Here is an 8839-nt window from a genome sequence, read left to right as displayed (position 1 = left end):
GGTGCCTCTCCAATTTTTTTTTTAATTCTTAAATATATCTCCTTCTGTGTATATATATACTACCAAACAAACCTGATTTTTATTGAAATCCTAATATTTTTTGTTGAATACTTTATTTTAAACTGTTTTAAACATTTTCTTATTATTATCAAATAATGTATATATGTATTTTAATACTTATGTGACAACCAGTACTTAAGACAACAAAGCTTATACAAAGCTTTACATTTTACTCTTGCCAAACGTTTTCTAAAACGTGAAGCCGGTCAAGTGAATAAACATCTTTAAAATTGTATATTCAAACATTATTTCATATATATTAACACTCGTGCAGTACCTTACAAATTTATTTTGTTATATATATATATATATATATATGGCGGGTTTCTTTCAGTTATAGTAGAAAACTCAACTCGGAAGAATGTGGATGGGAAGCAATTGATAGATAGAAACTAAGGTTCAAGAAGACCTCTTTTCTCTACGTACGTTTCACTATTGTAGTGGTTTTTGCACACTCTGAAGAGGATATTTCACGTAGAGTGAAATATCCGACAATAACATTTCATTAAGGGAACATTATATGTAACAAATATTTTTTGTCTTTTCACGTATTCCACTCATCGGATCGCGACCATTCTGGAGCACCGCCTCGAAGTGTTCATTCAGCCCGGGTCTATAGTAAAATACACTTCCCTAATATAACAAATAGAGGGGCTGGACCCGAAAGATTGTGCTTGAGATGCAATCTACTTACTACCCAGTCATACTTGCGTTTATATGTGTGCGTGCGCGTTGGTATGCGCATACACAAATACATATAAACGGACCCACACACACACACACGCATATATATATGTATATATATATATATAAGAAGTCTTGGTATTCAGAAGACCCCAAAGCATTTGTCTGCCTGTGGTTGTACTTAAAGTCTCACTTAGCGGTGAGAAGAGTGTTTTGGAGGTATCACTCCTCCAAAAATTGTGAACTCAATTTGTAAAAGTTTGTTGTTTTCAAGCCATGATTTGAAAACTACAAACAAATAATGTGAACTTTGTTTAAAAAAGAAAAGGAATTTATTGTTTGCAAACCAAGTTTTGAAAGCTAATATATTTGAAGAAAATTCTTCCTCTTGCTTTGAACTACACCACGTGGAACTACGGAAAGGATTTAAAATTTAAAAGCAAAGTGACGATTGCAGCGGAGCCGGGATCAAATCGGGCCGGAGTACCGTTGTGGCCTGTAAATTTGTTATTCTGCCTGGAACTTTATATTTTTATTTATTCTTTCTGAGCTGTTGTATTTCCTTTCTCCTTCTTTTATGAACTTTTTTAGTACGAACGGTTTATTTTATTTCTTCCGCTTTTTGGAAATGTTTTCTCTTTTTGCATGTTTTTAAAATTTTTCGTTGTTTAATATTTTTGTGGACATTTTTATCATGGCAGAGAACATAAAGAAAAATAAGGCCACTGCTGTGGAGTGGGAGATTATCCCACCCAAGAAGTGGTTAACTGATTTCAGGGAAAGAACGGTGGTGTTACTCTAGGTTACTCGACACCATTACGGTCTTTCCCAAAATTGAAATTGAAAAAGAGTTGGCAGAATATCTGCCAACTATTAAGTTTATGGCAAGGGGTGTAAAATATACGACGGTTAGGTTGCTATTTGACATCCCTGAGGTGGCTCGCAAACTTGCGAGCCAGCCCTTAGAAGGGGAAAAAATTCTGTTTGTTCCCACATAGTGTGGGTAGAAATTAACTAGAGCTTGGATCTGTGGGCTGCCACCCGGTATAGAACCTGATTGGATACAAAATACTATCCCTGCAGAAATTTGTGAATAAAAGGAAGCGTCGGAGAGAGGGCGTCCTCACCTGTACTAAGGATCCGGACTGGCCTCCGCAGGTGACTGCGGAGGTCGTGTCGGGTAGTCACAGAAGTACGGTGGTGAATTCCTTCCCCCTCGACGAATTCAGTATTGGAAAGTGGCCCGACCGAGACCCATCGTTTTGCTTGAGAGAAGCGAAGGCTATATCGGGCGAAAAAACCTAAGAGGACGAGTGCCTCATATTGTGTAATGAAAAATCATAAGAGGCAAATGCCTTAATTTATGACTTTTTATGTACGAGGTTCATAGCCTCAATGTGAAAATTTAATTTTAAAAAGAACAATGTTATAGAGAAGCAAAGTTCGGCGGGCGGCTTTTGCCTTCTCTCATTATACCATCATATTTATCTTCCATTTCATCTCATTAATGTTTTTGTCCAGCCCGTAGCTACTCTCTGTGTACTGCCTTTATGGCAAATTGAAATGAAATAAAGTAGCTTTCTTACCAACCACATGGTTCCGGGTTCAGTCCCAATGCGTGACACCTTGGGCAAGTGACTTCTACTATAGCCTCGGGCCGACCAAAGCCTTGTGAGTGGATTTGGTAGACAGAAACTGAAAGAAGCCCGTCGTAATATATATATATATATATATATATATATATATATATATATATATATATATATATATATATATATATATATATATATATATATATATGTATGTGTGTGTATATGTTTGCGAGTCTGTGTTTGTCCCCCAACATCGCTTGACAACCGATGGTGGTGTGTTTACGTCCCCGCAACTTAGTGGTTCGGCAAAAGAAACCGATAGAATAAGTACTAGGCTTCCAAAGAATAAGTCCAGGGGTCGATTTCCTCCACTAAATGCGGTGACTGAAGTAACAGAGTAAAAGAATATATATCAGTTGCATTTCAGGCTCTGGTTTTGGAAATAGCCAGCAGACATATAGCGATAAAATTATTAGTGGTAAAGTTAGTATTAATATCAAAAGTCAACATAGCGTCGATGTTCTGTCAGGCAGCCGAATATGGTGTTTTTTCCATTAAAAGAACCTTTTACATTCACGCATGGTGCATAAAAGCACACATATTTTATCTAGCATACGATCTTCGTTTACCACTGAGTAAACAGGGCTAATCGAAATATGTGATCTGACAGTTTCAGCACTCGTAGCGGATTTGTCGTCAGCCAGCGTTATAAACATGTGTGACTTAATCCCCCTGAAGCCACATGCGAGGTTTTCTCAAAGTAAACCACCCAGTAATCGGTGTTCAGCTAAACATCCACGTAGAGTTCGAAATAAAGATTGCTTTTGCTATTAATGCTGCTTCTATGGAAAATAATTATTATGGTGCGACTGTCTGTTAAGAAGCTGGATTCCAAATCAAACGGTGCCGGGTTCCTTCCCACTGCATGGCACCTTGCATGAGTGTCTTCCAAACAAGACCTTACGAATGGAATTGTTAGACGGATATTGAAAAGAAAAACGTTATATATATATATATATATATATATATATATATAACTATGACTATCTTTTGTCTGTGTGCCCCACCGTCTCTTGACGATCGGCACTGGTGTGTTCACGTCCCCGCATACGGTGGTAGAAAAAATTGACAAATAGAATAAGTACCAGGCTTTAAAAAAATATAAGTCTTGGTGTCGATTTGTTCGACTAAAAATTCTTCGTGAAGGAGCTCCAGCATGACCACCGTCAAATGACTGAAACAAGTGAAAGAATGAAAAAAAGAAGATAAATACGTATAGATATATATGCATGTATATATGTATGTATGTATGTATGTATGTATGTATGTATGTATGTATGTGTGTATGTATGTATGTGTGTATGTATGTATTGTGTATGTATGTATGTGTGTATGTATGTATGTGTGTATGTATGTAAGTGTGTATGTATGTATGTATGAATGTATGTACGTACATGTATGTGTGTATCTGTGTGTTTGTAAGATTATGTGTAATGAATTATGTCTTTGAGCATGAGGCAAATATGTCTGGAATTAGTTTTGCTCATTTTCTCAGCATTTGTTATATGAATTCTGATATGAATTCTGTGAATTCCCTTGTTATAAAAATAAAATTATATTCATTATCGGTTTTTTTTTTTCCTAACACTGGTCTAATGCTCTATAAAGTTGTTTTCTAGATGAAGTATTTTCAAAATCTCACAAAATAAATTAAAATGCGCAACTTTTTTTTTTAATTTTAATCCAAGAACCGATAGCATGCAATTACGAAAATTTAGAACAACAATTTTCTAAACTAATATTATATAGAGTATTATTTCTTTGTTTCTTTTCTTATTATGGTGTTACAATATTGCCCATTGTATGAAAGCGGAGATGTAATTTTAATCATACATAGCAATGTGATTAATAATAATTTAACAAAAATCAACTGACAATGTAATATGAAAGCAATTTTCTTTTTACTTTTTCATTCGCTTTATTTTATAAACATCGTATTTCTAATTATTACAAATGGCGTATAGAAATTCTATTAGCTCTTCGTTATTTTCTCATTTCAATCTCAGTTAAATAAATATGAACACACACGTTTGTGTTTGTGTGTGTTTGTCTGTGTGTGTGTTTGTCTCTGTACAGATATTTTATAAGCACATGCACTAATGACCAGGCACACAAACACACATCTATTTATGTATTAATGAATGTATATATATGAATGTATATATATATATTTGTATGCGTGCGCACATATGTGTGCAGACACACTCTGACACGCACACACTTCTAAAAATATATATGTATATATAGGTATATATAAATGCGCATATACATATATATATATATATATATATATATATATATATATATATATATATATATATATATATATATATATACATGTATATATATATATATATATATATATATATATATATATATATATATATATATATATATATACATATACATATATATACATACACATATATATTATATATAAACACATGAATGTATGTATGTATATATATATATATATATATATATATATACATACATATAGAAGGAGAGACGTATGTAATAGATATACACATACACAAATACTTAGATATTTATTGTTGAAAACAAATAAAAGGAAAACAATATTCGATGAGATCTTGTTTCACGAGCAAGTGGTATTGATTTTTCATTGAATATGATCTGATGATAGCAATTTTAAGGCAATTTCAGCAATTGTTAATAAGGTATCAGAGAGCATTTCAGTTTCGTCGATATATTTATTTGTATTCTTCGTTTCGACTTATTGTTTCTGACATTTTGCTTCTCTCATTCTGAATGAGTATGTGTAAGAGGGGATATATCACAAAGCGTCTCTAATACGTGACTCATTGTCTACAAGGCAACGGTGAGCGCTAAATTATTTCTATACTATGGGTTATATTCTCTTTACATTCTCCATAAGATGCAACTATCGTGTTATGAAATAACGAAGAAAATCTCTCACATAACCCTGAACAATAAGTAAGTTCATTCCACACCACAATATTTCGAACAGCTATTCTTCTTAAAGGCTACTTTATTCAAATATACCCTGAAAATGTTCAAGAAGAAAACAAATAACAATTAAATGTAACTGGAAAATGTCACACAAATTATTACCATAGAAAACGTCGACACACGGAAATATTTTGGCCAGGGCCAGCTAACTAATAATGTGGTTCAAGTGTCAAAATGATAATATAGATGATTTCCTCCTACGTTGCTTTCCGTAAAACTTAGATTAAATCATGTTTTACTTTTACTCTCAAACACACTTTGGCCGTTTGCCATAGATATTTAACCGTTTTAGTTAACTTTTAAGTGATCGTCTCTCTCTCTCTCTCTCTCTCTCTCTCTCTCTCTCTCTCTCTCTCTCTCTCTCTCTCTCTCTCTCTCTCTCTCTCTCTCTCTTTCTATCTATCTATCTATCTATCTATCTATCTATCTGTCTGTCTGTCTCTCTCTCTATCTATCTATCTATCTATCTATCTATCTATCTATCTATCTATCTATCTATCTATCTATCTATCTATCTATCTATCTATCTATCTATCTATCTCTCTATCTATCTATCTACCAGTCAATCTGTGAATCAGTGTATCTAGGTGTCGATGTATACATGTCATTCTTAAACGAGAATATTATTGGCAGTAACTTACAATTTTCGACCATTACGATGATGACTTAGCAGCTGCCCGAAACATCGAAGTCATTGTGAACAATATTCTTTTTTAAGAACTATATATATATATGTGTGTGTGTGTGTTGTGGAAGGATTCCGACCCCCCTCAAGTAACTATAAGGTACACTGACTCACTACTATAAAGTAAAGAACTGTGAGCGATTGTCAGTTCATTTTGGTAGCAGTTCGCTAAGAGCTTTTATGCTGAGTCTCGTGTAATAGTAATAGTAGTATCTCGTCTATATACTTTCTCCCCCTCACCCCTATTCCGTTATATTATATATCCAATACAAGGATTCACAAGTGGTGACGTTTTGTTCGAAGCTTGCGTTTGACGTTTAAACTTCTGCTCTTTTGTTTGGTACGAAAGCAAGGCGAAAATCGTTTTAACATGGAAGTCTTATTGGCCTCCGTGGGGCAGTTGTAACAGCAACAGCAGCAACAACAATAGCAGTTACAGCAGCAACTACAGCAACAGTAGCAGATACACGTATATATGGGTGTACATATGTACATATACTCATGATTATACGTTGTATATGTAGATATTGATATGTATAAACACCTGTATAAATACATATATACATGTCTAATATATGCTTTCCCTTATTACCCCTCCTTGTTTTTTTCTTTTTCCTTCTTTTCTTTCTTTTCTTTATTCTTATTCCTCTTTTATTTTTTTCGATTTGACCTTACAAGTACATTCCCTACTTTTAAGTCACTTTAAATAACACCCTTCATTCAATAGCATTGCGTACAAACTCTATACTTGGAATGACCAATTTTAGATACTATTAGATTTTACTCACAAATTATTGGAATCTTTTATGTATACCATTTTGCCTAAATAATGGATCTACAAAATGCTTTATCCCTGCATATCTCGCATCTATTTCATTCCTCCACTTCACTCTCTATTTCGTATCTTATCTAAATTAACTATTGCTTAACCAATTTTCTCTTCTCACACCGTCTCCGATGAAGGGATAAAATAAATATCCTGGAAACAGCTGTAAGACCTTCTATATATAAATGTTCTAATATCTTCACACCCTTGGTATTTTGTCGCATTCTGAAAAAAATTATATATATATATAAACATATATATATATATATATATATATATATATATATATATATATATATATATATATATATATATATATATATATATATATATATATATATATATATACGTGTATTGTTTTTTTTTACTTCATTTAATCAATAATCCTTAAGACTCTAACGACACACAGAGCTTATTACTCTTCTCTTTTTATCTAGAGACTATTTCTCTAAATAGAGCACTATGATCATGTCCATTTATCGGGGGAAGCACTTTCTTTCACTGTCACAGTTATGTGTTTCAATGAATTGTTGGGGCTTCTAAATACGGGTAATTTTAGCTTATTTTGAATTGTGAAAAACAGGAAGCCATATCATATAAACAAAATTGTGTCACACTTTTATTTTACATATGTATGTGGTGTTCTTTAAAAATTCATAATCATTTACACGAGTGAAATAATCACATACGTAAAAGCTACCATAGGTGCGTACACGCATGCATATAAATCTGCGTTTCTGTATGTACGACTATACATGATTGGCGTTATAGAGGTATTTGTGCATCATATTGAAAAAAACCGCAATCATCATTTTGTCCGGCTTCGGTCTGCGTAATATTTTCCAAATTATTCTATCGATTTCGCCGTCCATGCATATATACATATTTTGATACCAACATACCTACACACACATATATGTGTATGCCTGTATTCTTATACACGTCAGACTGGAGCGAACACGTTACAATGAAGTAGAGAAATTTGAAAAGACAACACGAAACCGGTTATTTCTCAAAATACAATGTTTATATACCAAAAAGGTTTTATAACATTTTTCTGACATAATTTAAATATATACTTTAACCATGTAACACAAGCCTTCTCTAGTTTTTTCACTCTTATATATATATATATATATATATATATATATATATATATATATATATATACAGAGAGAGAGAGAGAGAGAGAGACAGAGAGAGACAGAGAGAGACACAGAGAGAGACTCAGAGAGAGAGAGTGGAGATTGGTTTGAAAGAAAGGGTTTGACAAAAGAAGCAGAAAGAAGGGGAGATAATAATGTATTGATGATCCCAATTCATGCGCGTACGTATGTGTGTATGTGAGAATGTATACGTGTGTGTGCAGATAGAGTGTGTTTTAATTAGATAGTCAGATTCCCCCGGTCAGCTCCGAGTCGTCAGTTCGCCGCCGCGGATATGCACGTTTATACGCGTGCGTCTCTAATGTGTGGGTAGGTAGATGATTGTGGGTGTGCGGATCATGGTATGTGGGTGAGGGTTGGTGTGATGGGGTGCGGTGGTGCAGTGGTGTGCATGTTGCGGCTTATGGGTGTGAGCTGTGGGGATGTGACTTAGGGTGTAGGGGTGGGGTGGGTGGATATGTATGTGTGGGCGCACGTGTAGAGGGGTGTTGGTGTGGGTGCGGGTGGAGAGGGCATCACTGAACAGGGAAGGTGGCTTGCAGTGAAGAGAAGAAGTATCAAAGGAAGAGAGGAGTGGAGAGGTGGAAGGAGTGAAGATAGGAAGTAGTTGTCAGATGAAGAGAGGAGACGAGAGTAGTCGCATGAAGAGAGGAGGGAAGTTTAGCTCATGTGTCGCAAAGGAGCGAAGAGTGAAGATTAAATCATGTTTGCCGCGAAGGCAGGAGTCCGGATTACCGCCGTGCAAAGACAATCCTCACACAGACCGGTGTTG

Source organism: Octopus bimaculoides, chromosome 2 (genome assembly GCF_046866305.1).
Source record: "Octopus bimaculoides isolate indiv1 chromosome 2, ASM4686630v1, whole genome shotgun sequence".
Lineage (NCBI taxonomy): Eukaryota > Metazoa > Mollusca > Cephalopoda > Octopoda > Octopodidae > Octopus > Octopus bimaculoides.
This window is presented reverse-complemented; position numbering follows the sequence as displayed.